At 64.4% G+C, this 14072-nt stretch overlaps 1 pseudogene; it reads left to right on the top strand.

Moving 5' to 3' along the window:
• The first annotated feature begins 523 nt into the window (after positions 1–523).
• LOC125344910 lies at positions 524–1518 on the top strand (annotated as a pseudogene).
• The last annotated feature ends 12554 nt before the right edge of the window (positions 1519–14072 follow it).

The raw sequence follows: 14072 nt of genomic DNA, 5'->3' as shown, positions 1-14072 counted from the left end.
CTCGGCGGGCTGACGCCGGGGTGCTGCCCACCTGGGTAGTAACTTTTGTTATTTTGACTTTACTGAAGAGGGGGATGTCAATGGGGGCGGGCGCAGGGGGCCTGGGCTGAGCCCCTCGCTCCTGGGGGTGGGGAGGGCTGGGAGGAGCGGTCCCACCTTCTGTCCCCTTCCCCTCCCGGCCACAAACTCAAGATTCTCCTCCTCCATCCCTCTTGGAAGATCGAAACCCCACATCCCGCTAGAACCCGGGGCAGCACCTCGCCTTCTGCACGGAGAAAGGCGTGTCACCCCGATTGCCCCGCTCGGCACGTCGGTGTCAGGGAGCCTCCTGCCACCGGGCCCCGCCGGGAGCAGTCGGGGTGCCGTAATCAGACGCCCGGGAACTGCCCCCATCTGTGGCCACTCACACCCGGCAGTTCAGTGACCCCGGGCGCGCTGGGCGGAAATGGGCCCCGGGTTTATGGGGCCCGGCAGCCTGCCTTCCACCTGTCTCGGGGTTGCGCGGGGGGGGGGGGGGGGGGGGATGACACTCAACCTGCTGGGGGCGGCAGAGTGCTTCGGGCCACTCGCTGGCCTTTCGGGCCACCTGCCGGGCGCGGGCGTGGCCGGGGGAGGGGCCCCTCATCCCCGCGCGGCCCCGGCCTTCGAGGTCTGCATGAGAAAGGCCGGGAATGCCTGCTTTAATCTGGGCTCCCGGCGCTGCTGACTCTTCACTGAAAATAACACGATCCAGGTTGCTCTAGAGACTGATGCCCGAGGAGCTTGGTTCCAAGCCAGCCGAAACGTCTGTGAGACATTTACTGTAGTGAGCCAGAAAGCTGGAAGCAGAAGCGTGGCGCGAGCAACAGGGAAGGGCCCCCAGTTCAAGTCCTGGTACCGGTACCAAAAAACCCCCAAAAAGATAGCCTAGCGGAGGAGAGACTTGCGTGTGCCGGTCCTGGGGCCTGAACTCGGGGCTGCGGGGCTGCCCCCCAGCTTTTCCTTGCTCAGGGATGACAACCACTTGCGCTCTACTTCCGGCTTTGGGGTGATTAATTGGAGATAAGTCATGGACTTTGCCGCCCAGGCTGGCTTCACACCAGAGCTGTCTGGTCTCAGCCTCCTGAGTAGCCAGGAGGACGGGGGGGGGGGGGGGGGGGGGAGGCAGTCCACGTGCGCACGATCCTGTCTGCTGTGCGTCCATCCGCATGGGCCGTGGCTCCGGAGCTCAGCCACGCCTGTCTGCCCCCAGGTCCACTTCTTGGAGGAGGACTGTGCCTTTAAGGAAGAGATCGGCTACTCGGGCTACAACGTGTACTGGTCCCCCAGGCACCAGCGCCCCGTGACCCTGAGCAGCAGCGCGCGGCAGAGACCCCAGGTGCGGCCTTCCTACTTCCTGCCCCTGCTGCCCCAGGCCTCGGCGGAGGACGCGGTCCCGCCGGAGCCGCCTTCTCCTTGCCCCTGGAGACGGACAGCATGGACCCGTTTGGGATGGCGCGCGAACTCGGCCTGGTCAGGAGTCCCAGCTTCCAGAAATGACCGGGACCCCAGCGCGTCCCGCGGTGTACATAGTCTGAGGGGGCGCGGGTGGGGGAGCCCCCCGCGGGCACAGTGGCTCCCACTCTCTGGGTGGGGGCCGGGACGGGGGCCGCGCCCCGTGGCCACCTCCGTGAGATGGGGCCTCGCCCCCTTTGCGAGTGGCCTGGGTGCAGACGGGAGCTGCTCTCCGGCCCTGGGAACTCCTGCGACTTCCTGAGACAGCGTCTGGGGGGACTCCAGGGCCGGCCTTCCTGGCTGCCCCCCTCCTCCCCAGAGCCTGGTCGGTTGGTGAGCAACCGGGCTCCGCCAGGCCGCAGCCTCCCCGGTGTCAGGCAGGGCCGTAGATAAGTCAGGAGCTAAAAGATGGAACCAGGCTGCAGGGCTGTCACCGGAGGGGGCCTGGAGATGGATCCCACAAGACCAGCCTGCCCCCCCCCCCAGTCCCGGCAGCCCACACCCCTGGGCGGGCACTGCGGGGGGCGCGGCAGCCCCGTCAGCCCGCCCAGCCGAGGGCCTTCCTTCCCACTGCGCTATTTATGAGTAATTTATTTTGACCCGTACATCTCTTATTTTCTTACTTTATTTATAGCCCCCAAATTATATTTATGGCCGGGCATCCTTGGTTCATTCTTGTCACACTAGCTACTCAGGAGGCTGGGGTCTGAGGATTGCGGTTCAAGGCCAGATGGGTCAGGAAGACCTGTGAAGAAGCTGGACATTGGGGGGGGGGTGGCCTCAAATGGCAGAGCGCCAGGCCAGCTTTGAGTGGAAAAAGCTAATGTGCCCAGGCTTGAGTTCAAGCCCCAGTATCGGCACACACGTGCGCACACACACACGCAAATTGTATTTATGTACATGAAGTTTGTTTTGTACAGTAAAAACAGTTTGTATCGCAAGTTGGATTCCGTTTCCCAGATGGAGGCAGGGACTGGGGGGGCCTCTGGGCTGCAGAAGTCTCCAGAGCAGACCTGGGGTCTAGGTGGCTCCTTTCCCAGAATCCACTGGTCCACTCTGGTGGGGTCTCTTTGGGGAGGGCGGTATGGCCGCCAGCCCCTGGCGTGTCCCCTGCTCCTGTCCTGCGGTGCTCAGGTGGCTCTGGCCAGAGAACGGCCACCCTTGCACCCCGCGCAAGAACAATGGCTGCCGTGCATCAAGGGGTGTCCCCAGGGCAAAGTGAGGGACCCCAAACCCAAGATAGGGCCCGGGTCAGAGCAGCCGCCCCATGCCCAGGTACACAGCCAGGTGTCCTAGAGGGGGGTCGGGGGTGGGGGTGAAAGGGGGTGGGCAGGAGAGGACTCTATCTGGTCCTGGGTACCCCAGATCTGCAGGGGACAAAGCCCTAAGTACGGGGGTGGGGGGCTCGGCAGCGGGGCCTCTCTGTGATCTGTGCAACTCCACTGGGGGTAGTTCAAAGAGAGGAAAGTTCCTCACAGCCCAAGACCTACACCGAGCCTGGATCTGGCCCGGCCCGCCTGGGGCACCAGTGGGCAGGGGCACCGGCCTGGGCTCCGCAGGGCCCTGGGCTCCTCCACGCTGCCACTGGCCCTGGCGGCCGGGCTGGAAAAGCCCGGCAGATGCCCAGGCCCTGATTCGCAGGCGTGGCGTACAGGACCAGAGAGGGGAAGGCTGCCCTCTGAAGTTGCCCAGTCTGGGGACCATGGGCTCTCCCTGGGCCTAGAGGAAAGAGGCAGGCTGGCGGGGTGGTGGGGGGCGAGCTCTGAGCCCCCACGCGGAAGATGGTGGGGGGCACGGTGCCCACCTGCAGGACAGCCCCTTCTCACTGAGCTTGGAGACCTTGGTGACCGGGGTGCCGGGCGGGTGGTTTTCAAGGCTTGCTTCCCCCACTCCCCGCAGCGGGCTGCTTCTCCTTTGCTCTGTTGCTGGGGCCTGGGATTTTGCTGGGTGATGATTTGGGGGGGGGGGGGCATTCCACAGCATGGCCAGTTGAAGTGGTTTCAAACAATACCAGGGCTGGAACTGAACTCGTGTCTGCTCCCCTGTGCTTATTACCACGTTAATCACTCCCCGGGCCTGTTCTTTTTTTTTTGGGGGGGGGGGGGTCTTTGCTAGTTTATTTTGCAGAAAGATTCTCATTTTCTGTCCAGGCTGGACTCGAACCTCCGTCCTCCAGATCTCAGTCTCCTGTGCAGCTGGGATTATGGGGGTGAGCCACAGAGGCACCCAGTTCCCTTGTGTACACGTAACCCATGCCCTGAGATACACTCTTTAGGAAAGGTGTGCTCTGCTCACCTGAGATTTAAACGTAACCGGTAGCCACGCACCCTGTTTCCTGTGTGGGGGGAGGCCTGCTCTATGTGTGTCAATTACCCGAGAAGCCACATATGGAAGGATGAAGCTTGGAGCGTTCATTAGAGCGTTCGCAGTCTGCAGGCAGCCAGTCGTTACTGAGGCCCGCAGCCCGCAAATACCCGCAGCACTGTCGGGACACAGGCCAGAGAGGGAAGAAAGAACGAGAACAATACCAACAACCCGATTCAGCTCCAACGGAGAGCTGACTTGGGACGCCATGGTAACAGAGACCGAGCCGGAGGCAGGACACAGGACTCGAACATGGAGACAAGTGGCCAGAGCCGGCCGGACCCTAAATAGAGTCAGGTCAGGGGGCTGGGTCACAGGAAGCTCCCGGTTCCAGGCACTTGACTGACAGGTTCGGTCACCTATATAGGCCAAGCGCCCACCCCTGTCTCAGGAACACCCATGACCTGGGGATGGGACTTCCCTTCCTCTAGGAATCCAGGCACACCCACCAAGACCAGATGCCCGATTGTGGGACCCCCCACGTGGCCAAGGATGGGGCTGGCCAGATCTGACCTCCATATTACAGCCCTAGGTATAGAGCTAGCTCAGCATTTCCTAAGCAGGTGCCGGGCCACCCAAGGCACACTTCTAGATCTTTCTCAGGTCTGAACTACAATCCTACTTGTGCCTCCTTCCGAGGCTGGGTTAGACGCCCCCTGCCTTTTCTCCAGAACTTTCTACCTGGGCTGTCCTAGAAATACAATCCTCTCCATCTCCAACCTCTAGAGGAGGTGGGGATTACAAGTGTGAGCCACAGTGCTCAATTCGATCTCACTTTTGAGGGTTAATGTGCAGGAGGAAGGCCGAGGGCTGCCGAGGGGCTGTGCCCAGCTTTCCCAGGGTCCCCAGGTTCAATTCCTGCCCCGGAGTGAGGAGCGGGGTGGTTCTCTTAGGGGAAACCCGGCGGCTCCGGGCTTCGGGTGGGCTGCGGGCTGTGTCTGGCCGCCACGTCCCTCGCTGACCGCGGCCCCCACCCCTTCCCGCCCAGCGGCGGGTGCTGCCCCGGGGCCTCTGAGAAAGTGAGGGGTGACTGGAATTGGGGGGGGAGAGGCGGGACGTGGAGGGACCCCCCCCTGCTGTGGGAGGATCGGGGCTTTGTCCCCATTTCCTGACGCCTAACTCCGAAAAGCTCCTCCCCGGAACCCCTGGGGCAGGCTGTTTTTACATGTGAATGAGGGGTGGCCCCAGGCGGCCGCCCCGCTGCGCCCCGGAATGCGGGGATTAGCTCGCCCCACCCCTTGTCTCTGGGGGCTGAGGCGGTGGGCTGGCTTGGCCACCTATGCCGGAGGTGGAGCTGACACCCCCCCCCCCCCCCCCGCCCGGCCTCAGGGCCTCCATCGCTGGTGCAACGTTGGCACTGAGCCGAGGAGGCGTGGGAACCCGGGACGGCGCCCCAAAAGTGGGGGACAGTGCTGGAGCAGCCCCCCGCCTTCCCGGTCTGCCTGTGAGAACGAAGGCCCGACCGCCGATGCCACCCAGGAGCCCCCGCCCTGTGGGACTGCTGGCCTGCCCGTGGGGAAACTGAGGCTCAGGCTTCCCCCACCCCACAGTGGCCCAGTGGAGAGCCCTGCATCCTCCTGTTTCTTATTTCCAGGCCTGCTCCGAGGGGGGTACGGCACCCCGCTTCCGCAGCCCTTTGTGGTGGTTTGTTTTTTAACAACATTCATTTCTCTGCAAAGACTGTCAGTCTTCCTTTGTTTCCAGGGGATTATTGTTGTTCTTATTGATAATCATAATCTTGTTCGTGGCGGGGCTTGAACTCAGGGCCTGGGCGCTGTCCCCGAGCTTGTTTGACTCCAGGCGGGCGCTCCACCGCGCCATTTCCGGTGTTTTCTGGGTGGTTGAGTGGACCGGAGTCTCCCCACTTTCCTGCCGGGCTTCAGGCCGAGCTCCCGGGTCCCGGGCGGGTGGCAGGTGGGAGCCCCCGGCTCCGGCCCCGAGGCCCTGCCCTGCCCCGCGTCCTCCCGTTCCAGGCCCGTGGCCTCAGGACCAGGCGGCCCTGCGGTGCTGCCCCCCCCCCCGCACCCCTGCTCGCCGTCCCCATCCCTGGGCTCCGTGCGCTGCGTCTGCCCCGCGCTCTGGCTCCTCCAGGACGAAGATCTGAGACCCGCACCGCGCGCCACCGGTGCACCGCCGTCGGCGTCCGGCCTTCCAGCAGCTGTTGTTGCTGGGGGGGTGGGGGGAGCCAGGCCTGCGCAGCCGGGGGACAGCACCCCGCCGAGCCTTAGCGTCTGCTTTTCTTGGGGGGGGGGTGGGGGGCAGCAGGGGGGGGATGTGAAGTGGGAGCCTGAAGTACCCTGCGGACCAGGCAAGCACGCTCCCACTCGACCCACGCCTCTAGCGCGTTTGCCTTCGTCGTTTGGAGGACGCGGCTGGGTATTTTTTGCCACTCTCGGCCTCACACTGTGATCCTCCTCCCTCCACCCGACGGGAGCTGTGGCTCCAGCGGCAAAACTGTCAGCCTTGAGGGGAAAACGCTTAGAGATAGCACTCAGGTCTGAGGCGCTCGCTCTCTCTCTCTCTCTCTCTCTCTCTCTCTCTCTCCTCTCTAGCATGCATGCACGCGTGCGCACACACACACACACACACACACACACACAGGAGTGCACCACCAGCACCCCACTTGCCGCTTGAGACAGAGGTCTCAGTTTATTAACCGGGCTGGCCTCAACTATCTGTGTTCCGGGTCTCTGATTCCCAGGTAAGTGAAAAGACGTACAGGTATGGATATAACTATAGGTTAGATGGGTGGGACAGACAGACATCTTTTCGGGTACTAGGGAGTCAGATCAGGAGGCTGAGGTTCGAGGCCAGCCTTGGCAAAGCCCTCACGGTCTCCTCTCAGCCAGTTAAAACACACCTGTCATTCCCGCCATTCGGGTGGCTGGAAGGGCGCGGGCGGGCCGGGGGGAAGGGCAAGGGCAGGTCCGGGGGCCCGGGGAAGGGGCGCGGGCCCCTGCCGCAAAAGTGACCCAAGGCCAGAGCAGGCGCCTGGCACAGCGGTGGAGGGCCTGCCGTCCTGTGTTCAAACACAAATAAAGCCCCACGCCGAAGAACAGCAGTCGGGGAGGAAAGGGCTCTCAGGACACACACGGCCGGCGCTCACCGGCCCTCTGGTCTTCTTAGAGCCCGGCTGGGGAAGTAAAGGCCGGGGAAGAGGCTTCCAGCACCGGCCCGCCTTGCCCTGTTGAGGGGACAGGGCCGAGCGGGCGCCCCCTGGTGGTGGAGTTGCGGGATGGGCCCCGGGCGCCCCCCGGTGGCGGGAGGCCCAGGGCCGAGCGGGCGCCCCCTGGTGGTGGAGTGCGAGATGGGCCCCAGCGCCCCCCCCCAACCCCGTGGTGGAGCCCCGGAGGGCGCTGGTGCCAGTACTTGGGTGGGGACCCCCATCTCGTCGACCACTGGGTGACGCCGGCCCCCACCTGCCCACGGCAGCGGGGGGGGGGCAGCATGGGACCTACTGTGCGCTTGGACCCCACTGAGGCAAGGAGAAAGGCGGCCCCGTCCCTCCCACAGCCCGACGCCCCAAAGTATCAAGAGTGTACCCCCAGAGGGCCTTGTGCATTTCCGTATCGCCAGCCCGGAGCTCTTCCTGCAGACCTGGGCCGCTGGGTGCGGACGGTAAACTCAAGGGCTCCAGCCGAGAAACCCACCCCACAGGGCACCTGTGGCCCAAGCCTGTGACCCTAGCTACTCCAGAGCCCGAGAGCGGAGGACCTCGGTTCAAGGCCAGCCCGGGAAGAAAGTCCTTGGGACGCTTATCGCGTCCCAAGTGGAGCTGTGGCTCGAGTGGTAAAACTGCCAGCCTTGAGGGGAAAAGCTCAGCGACAGCACTCAGGGCTGAGACGGACTCTCTCTTTCTCTCACGGGCACGCGCGTGTGCACACACACACACGCCCCCCCCCCCCCATGTCCTAGAGGGCCGGTTCCCTGGGTGGGACACAGTCACGACAGAGCTGTGTAAGGAACCGTGCCTTGTCACACCGGCTGTGCGAGGGGCCTGCCCCAGCTGCTGGGGTGGGGTCCGGGAAGAGCCCCCCGCCCTGCATCTAGACGTTCATCCCGCGTGGGAAGGGGCTCGGTGAGGCGAAGGGGCTCCGCTGGCATCTCCCCAGGTCCACAGGGGGCCGGGGCCCAGGGCGGGGTTCACTCCTCTCAGCTTGGGGGGGGGGTTGGGGAGACAAGTGGGGAGAGAGAAAGGCCAGGAGGGAGCCCCCCGCCCCCCACCCTGCAGGAGGGGGCTGTGGACGGGGTGGGTGCCCCCTGTGTGGCTGGCAGCCCTGCCCCGGGGCCCTGGGGGCTTGGGCGTGACTCCCCCCGCACAGGGGGGACTCCCGCTGTCCCTCCATCAACGTGACCCCACCCCAAAGGTCCTGGTCACCAGTGGTGGCCAGCACAGCCTGTCCAAACCTGTTTGGATTTAAAGTCCAAACCTCCCAGGACCCATGGTGGGATTCCATGTCCTAGGCTCTCTTGTGGGTTTGGTGGCCAATAGGAGGCAAGCTGACCTGCTCTGGCCAATAAGAAGGAAGCAAAGCCTTCCGTGCTAAGCCAATCAGGACCCATCTGTCGGATGCCCTCCTCCACGCCTGTGGCCAGGAGTTGCCCTTCCCCTGGCGGCCTTCCCTTGTGTGCGTGGGGGGCCGTCCTCCCTGCTCCCCCAGGCAGGGCTTGGTTCTGCAGCTCCCCAGACTCCCGACTCACAAGAGGGGGTTCAGGGAGCGCCAAGTCTGCCCTCAAACCGCAGCTCCTCCCCGGGGGAAGTTCCACTGTCTGACCCCGTGCAGTGCGGCGGCGGTCTCAGGATAGTGTAAGCTGGCGAGACCAGATCACCTGGCTGAGCTATTCTGGAGGTCCTGCTAGCTGCCGGGGGGGGGGGGGGGGGAGGCCCCCAAGCCCCCAGGGCTTGTCCTTCCCAGTCTGGACTGGCGTCCAGCCCCAAGCTCCCTGCTGTCTTGGGGGGCGGAGCTGACCCCCGCTGGCCGTGCTCGGGGGAAGCCCGGCTCTGGCTCACGGACCTGACCAACAGCCCCTCGTCCCGGGCCTCCTGCTTGTGGCTTGTGAGGAGTTCCCCAGCAGGCAGGTAGACAGTGGCACTTCTCGGCAGACTTCCAAGTATCTGCTTTAGGGAAGGAGGAGGAGGGGAAGCTCAGCCGAAGACGGTGGCTGGGATTTGACGCTTCCACCCCTAGTCCTCACCCGGTGGGGTTAAACTTGGGTTTAAAGCCCCCTAAACTACCCATGTTTCGAAGCAACGTCATTTATTTATGCTGAATATGGAAGATGTAGGCTTAGCTCCTTAAGAATTCTAAGTAGCTTTACACACACACGCACACACACACACACACACACGCAAAGAGAATAGCTTTTTTGGTATGGGCCTGGGGCTTGAACTCGGAGCCTGGGTGCTGCCTGTCCCCAAGCTTTCCTCCCCCCCCCCCCCCCCAATGCTAGCACCCTTATCACTTGAGCCACAGCTCCATGGTGGGTTGTGTTTACTTTTTGGGGTGGTTATTTGGACATCCGAGTCTCACAGACTTTCCCTGCCCGGGCTGGCTTTGAACCCCGATCCTCGGCTCTCAGCCTCCGGAGTGGTCGGGATCACAGGCCGGAGCCCCCGGAGCCCAGCTGAAACAGCTTCTTCGTAACGGCCTGGCTGCTGAAAGGCACAGCTCAGGTCTCAGGGCCCAGGAAACAGACTCAGGACGTCTGAAGGCAGGAAGTCCCGCCTCCCAGAGCCCGCCCTTGGGAGCACGGGGTCTTCCTGTGCGGACGGAAAGGACTAGGGAGAAGCTGGATGTTTTCTTGAGCCCAAAACTAAGAGCCAACTCATCCCTTGAATTGAACTCCTTTCCCCACAACTACCTGAACAACACAACAACGCTAGCAGCCAACGACTCATTTTGGCCTTCGGCTTGCTTTTCTTCCTACGATGCACCTGGCGGTCGCTACCTGGTGCTCTGCTGCAGGTTTAAATGAAATAAACTAACAAAACCCATTGACCGAAGCTGGGAGTGCTTCAGTATCAAACTTGGAGGGGGTGTACTTCTGTATTTTATTTGTCTGTGTGTGTATGTGTGAACTTGAAAAAAACAGAACAAACACAGGAAAGCTTCTCCTATTTAAAAACTGTGCTTTGTCTTTGTGTGCGGGGCCTCGGGGTTGATTCTATCATTCCCTTTATGCCTTTTGCTAAAAATGCAAATGTTCAGTAGGAACTGCCGTTTCTGCAGTGCCAGGAGTAGAACCTAGGCCCTCGTGTGCGGGTTCTGCACTCGGCCCCAGCTCTAGCCCCAGGCAGGACTCTGAAACCCGACCGAAAGGCAGTGCAGGGAATTGTCAGCCACACCAGAAGCTGACGCTTAGAGACCTTTGGTCTTTATGAGTCTTTGTGGGCCATTTTCATCCTATGTATAAATGAACTGTCTGCTACTAATCTGCTGCGTTCTGGTGCCAGGCGCCACAATCACCTTCTCAAACGCTGACTTAATGAGGAAAGGCTCGCGGATTTTCCCATTTACCAGAAGAAACATCACATTTGAAATCATCTTTCCCCCCTCCCTCTTGGGGCTGCTAGGATTTGAACCCAGGGCTCCAGGCCTGCTAGGCCAAAGGCTCTACCACTGAGCCACCCCCTTAACACCCCTCACCCCTTTGTCTCTCTTTAAGACTTAATCGTCAAAGGCTGGCCCTTGTTGGAAAGCACAGCAGTTTGTAAATGTAATATAGAAAGCCCACGGTGACACGCAGGCTCTTTGTCTCGTGTGGACACAGTTTGGGTGGGGATAAAATCCGGGCATGCAGGGGGCTCTGCAGAGCGGTACTGCAGGTTAAGAGCAACTCAGGACAGTTGTGTTGTGGCATATAATATCTCATTTAATACACATCTGCGTTGGGAGCACTGGGGTTTAGACCCCGGGCCTTGCCATCGCTAGGCAGGTGCTGTACCACTCTAGCCGTGCCTCCAGCCCTTTCCTACTGGTTGTTTTGGAGGCCGAGGCCAGTGGGGACCGCAGTCCTCGTTATGCTTCCCACCACAGCTGGATCGAGAGGTGTGCACTATCACACCCAGCTTTCTGGTTGGGATGGGGCCTTGTGAACTTTTTGCTGGGCTGACCTGGAACCACGATCTCTTGATCTCTGCTCCCTAAATAAGTAGGGATTGGTTTTTCTTTGGGGGTGTGTGTGTGTGGAAGGCTTTATTTTAGTGCTTACAAAAGTTACTTATGCCCCCTGCCTGCTCAGGAGCCCGCAGGCTGCCCCCTTCTGCCTTTAACACTTTAAGCTGTGTTCCTATCTATAAACTTTCTCCTGTGCTGCCGCCTTGAGAAGCAGCGTGTCCAGGGGTCTCCCCCTCTTCTTCCGCCAAAGGAAGCTGAGGTTTGTGCACCCGTGGACAATGGAAGTAGCTGGTAATTCTCAAAAAGAAGACAATTAAAAAGAACTATTTGAAAAGGCGAGCAATGCACCCGATTGCCCTGGGTCCCCATAACCCCGGTTCCTCTGGCGGCTGAGATCTGAGATCCGGCCTGGCCTGACGGATCCGAGCAAGCGACTCTGCTCTCCAACTAACCAGCAAAAGGCTGGGGCCGGGGCTGGAAGTGCCAGCGCTTTCACTCACGGGGCATTGTCTTGGTTAAAGGTGTACGATATGAATGGATTTGGCTTCCCCCAGGTGGCCAGTAAGTACTTTCCACGTAGGTGGGCACTGGGGGCTGGGCTGGGGCCTCTGCTGCCCCAGTCCTGGTGCGCGGCCTTCACACCCGCGACCCTTTCAGGAGCCTGGCGTGGCTGCAGGAGGCTAGATCGGGTGCCAGGCAAACGCCACGGTGCCCTCCCGTCCTCTGAGAAGGGGCACGGGCCACCGTCCCCCGCGGGCGGACTGTCCGGCTTCCCTGGGGATGTTCTGGGGACTCTCCTGTTGTAATGGACACTTCTGAGCCGCTAACATCTTGTTTGACAAAGGCGCGGGGTGCGTCTGAGCAGATGAAGTCGCACTGGGGAACGGGAACTCCGGGACCGGGAGGCTCCTAGCTGCTGTTCTCATTCTCCTCCCGGTGGTTCCTGTCTCTGTCTCCGGGCGAAGGCAGCCGTGGTCCTCACCCCACACGCCGAAAACGAACTCTACAACCTGTGGGTGGGCACAGGCGGGAAGGGCCGCCCCCCCCTCCCCGTGCTCCGCCCGATCCAGGACACCCCAGACCCCCGTACTCCACCGGCCCGGGTCACCCCAGTGGCGCCCCCCCACCCAGTGCTCCACTGGCCCGGGACACCCCAGACACCCCCCCCCCACACCATGCTCCACCGACCCGGGTCACCCTAGACTCCCCCCCCCCCCGTGCTCCACCGGCCCGGGTCCCCGCAGCCCCCCCCCCGTGCTCCACCGGCCCGGGTCCCCGCAGCCCCCCCCCCCCGTGCTCCACCGGCCCGGGTCACCCCAGACCCCCCCCCCCCGTGCTCCACCGGCCCGGGTCCCCGCAGACCCCCCCCACACCATGCTCCACCGACCCGGGTCACCCTAGACTCCCCCCCCCCCGTGCTCCACCGGCCCGGGTCCCCGCAGCCCCCCCCCCGTGCTCCACCGGCCCGGGTCCCCGCAGCCCCCCCTCCCCGTGCTCCACCGGCCCGGGTGACCCCAGACCCCCCCCCCGTGCTCCACCGGCCCGGGTCCCCGCAGCCCCCCCTCCCCGTGCTCCACCGGCCCGGGTGACCCCAGACCCCCCTCCCCGTGCTCCACAGGCCCGGGTCCCCGCAGCCCCCCCTCCCCGTGCTCCACCGGCCCGGGTGACCCCAGACCCCCCTCCCCGTGCTCCACCGGCCCGGGTCCCCGCAGACCCCCCTCCCCGTGCTCCACCGGCCCGGGTCCCCGCAGACCCCCCCCCCCCCCCCGTGCTCCACCGGCCCGGGTCCCCGCAGCCCCGGTGACTCCGCTTGCAAGCCCCGCCCGGCGGGAGCGGCCAGGAGGAGGAGCGGGGACGAAGCCGCGAGGGGCGCGGAGCCGGCGGCTCCCCACGGCGGCCGCGGCCGGGCCTGGCGCGGTGACGGCGCCGGCTTCAAGGGCCAGCGAGGAGAGGCTGCGGCGGGGCCGGGGATCTGGCTCAGCGGAGAGCGCCCGCCTGGCGAGCGCGAGGCCCCGGGTTCGGTCCCCGGTTCCGGAAAAAAAATCACAAAACTATAAAAGACCAAAAAAAAACAAGGTAACGGTGCGCATAACCTTTTTCCCTCCCGCCCACGGCGGCGCCCGGCCTCACCCCCCCCCCGGGCGGCGAGGGAGGCGGGGGCCGCCACTCAGACCCCGAGCCCCCGCGCGCCGGGCCGGGCGGGGCCTTCCGGGGCGGGGCATCCCCACCAAATCGCCAGTGCCGCGACGGCGCATGCGCAGTGGCAACGTCTTGGACCCTCTCGCCTGCCGTCTTTCCCGGCGTGCTCCGCGCGGCCGCCCCCGGAAGTGGGCTTCGCCTCTCGGAACACTTTGCCTCTTGGCGTTCGCGGCTGCGCCCGGCGGGCCGCGTCGCGGGGAAGCGGGAGCCCGGAGGCGCCGCCATGGCCGAGCGGCAGGACATGTTCGATGCCATCGTGATGGCGGACGAGCGGTGTGTAGCGAGGGCGGGCGCGGCGCGGAACCGCGTGGGGAGCGCTAGGCCGCAGGGGCGGGGCGGGGGCGGGGCGGCGCGGCGTGGGGGGCACAGGCCGGGCGGCGGGGCGGGCAGGGGGCGGGGTTGGGGGGGCGGCACAGGCCGGAGCGGCGGGGCGGGCAGGGGGCGGGGTTGGGGGGGGGCACAGGCCGGAGCGGCGGGGCGGGCAGGGGGCGGGGTTGGGGGGGGCACAGGCCGCAGGGGCGGGGCGGGGGCGGGGCGGCGCGCCGTGGGGGGCACAGGCCGGAGCGGCGGGGCGGGCAGGGGGCGGGGTTGGGGGGGGCGCCGGCCGCGGCGGCGGGGCGGGCAGGGGGCGGGGTTGGGGCAGCTCGCCGCTGGGGCGGGGCGAGGGGGCGCAGGCCGCTGGGGCGGGGAGGGGGCGGCGCTGGGTGGGTGCGGGCCGTCGGGGCGGGCGGGCGAGCAGCCGAGCGCTATCGATCCCGCCCCGCCCTGGCACGTGCCAGCTGCCCGGGTCCCGCCCCGCTCCGCCCCGCCCCCGAGGCATCTGCTCAGCCCGCAGCCCGCAGGGACCCCGGGCCGCCTGTGGCACCGGCCTCTGCCATCTGGGAGCCGTCACTTTGTCTCTTTTCCTCGATTGTGGGA

The sequence above is a fragment of the Perognathus longimembris genome, unplaced genomic scaffold (assembly GCF_023159225.1).
Source record: "Perognathus longimembris pacificus isolate PPM17 unplaced genomic scaffold, ASM2315922v1 HiC_scaffold_4614, whole genome shotgun sequence".
Taxonomy (NCBI): Eukaryota; Metazoa; Chordata; class Mammalia; order Rodentia; family Heteromyidae; genus Perognathus; species Perognathus longimembris.
This window is presented reverse-complemented; position numbering and strand designations above follow the sequence as displayed.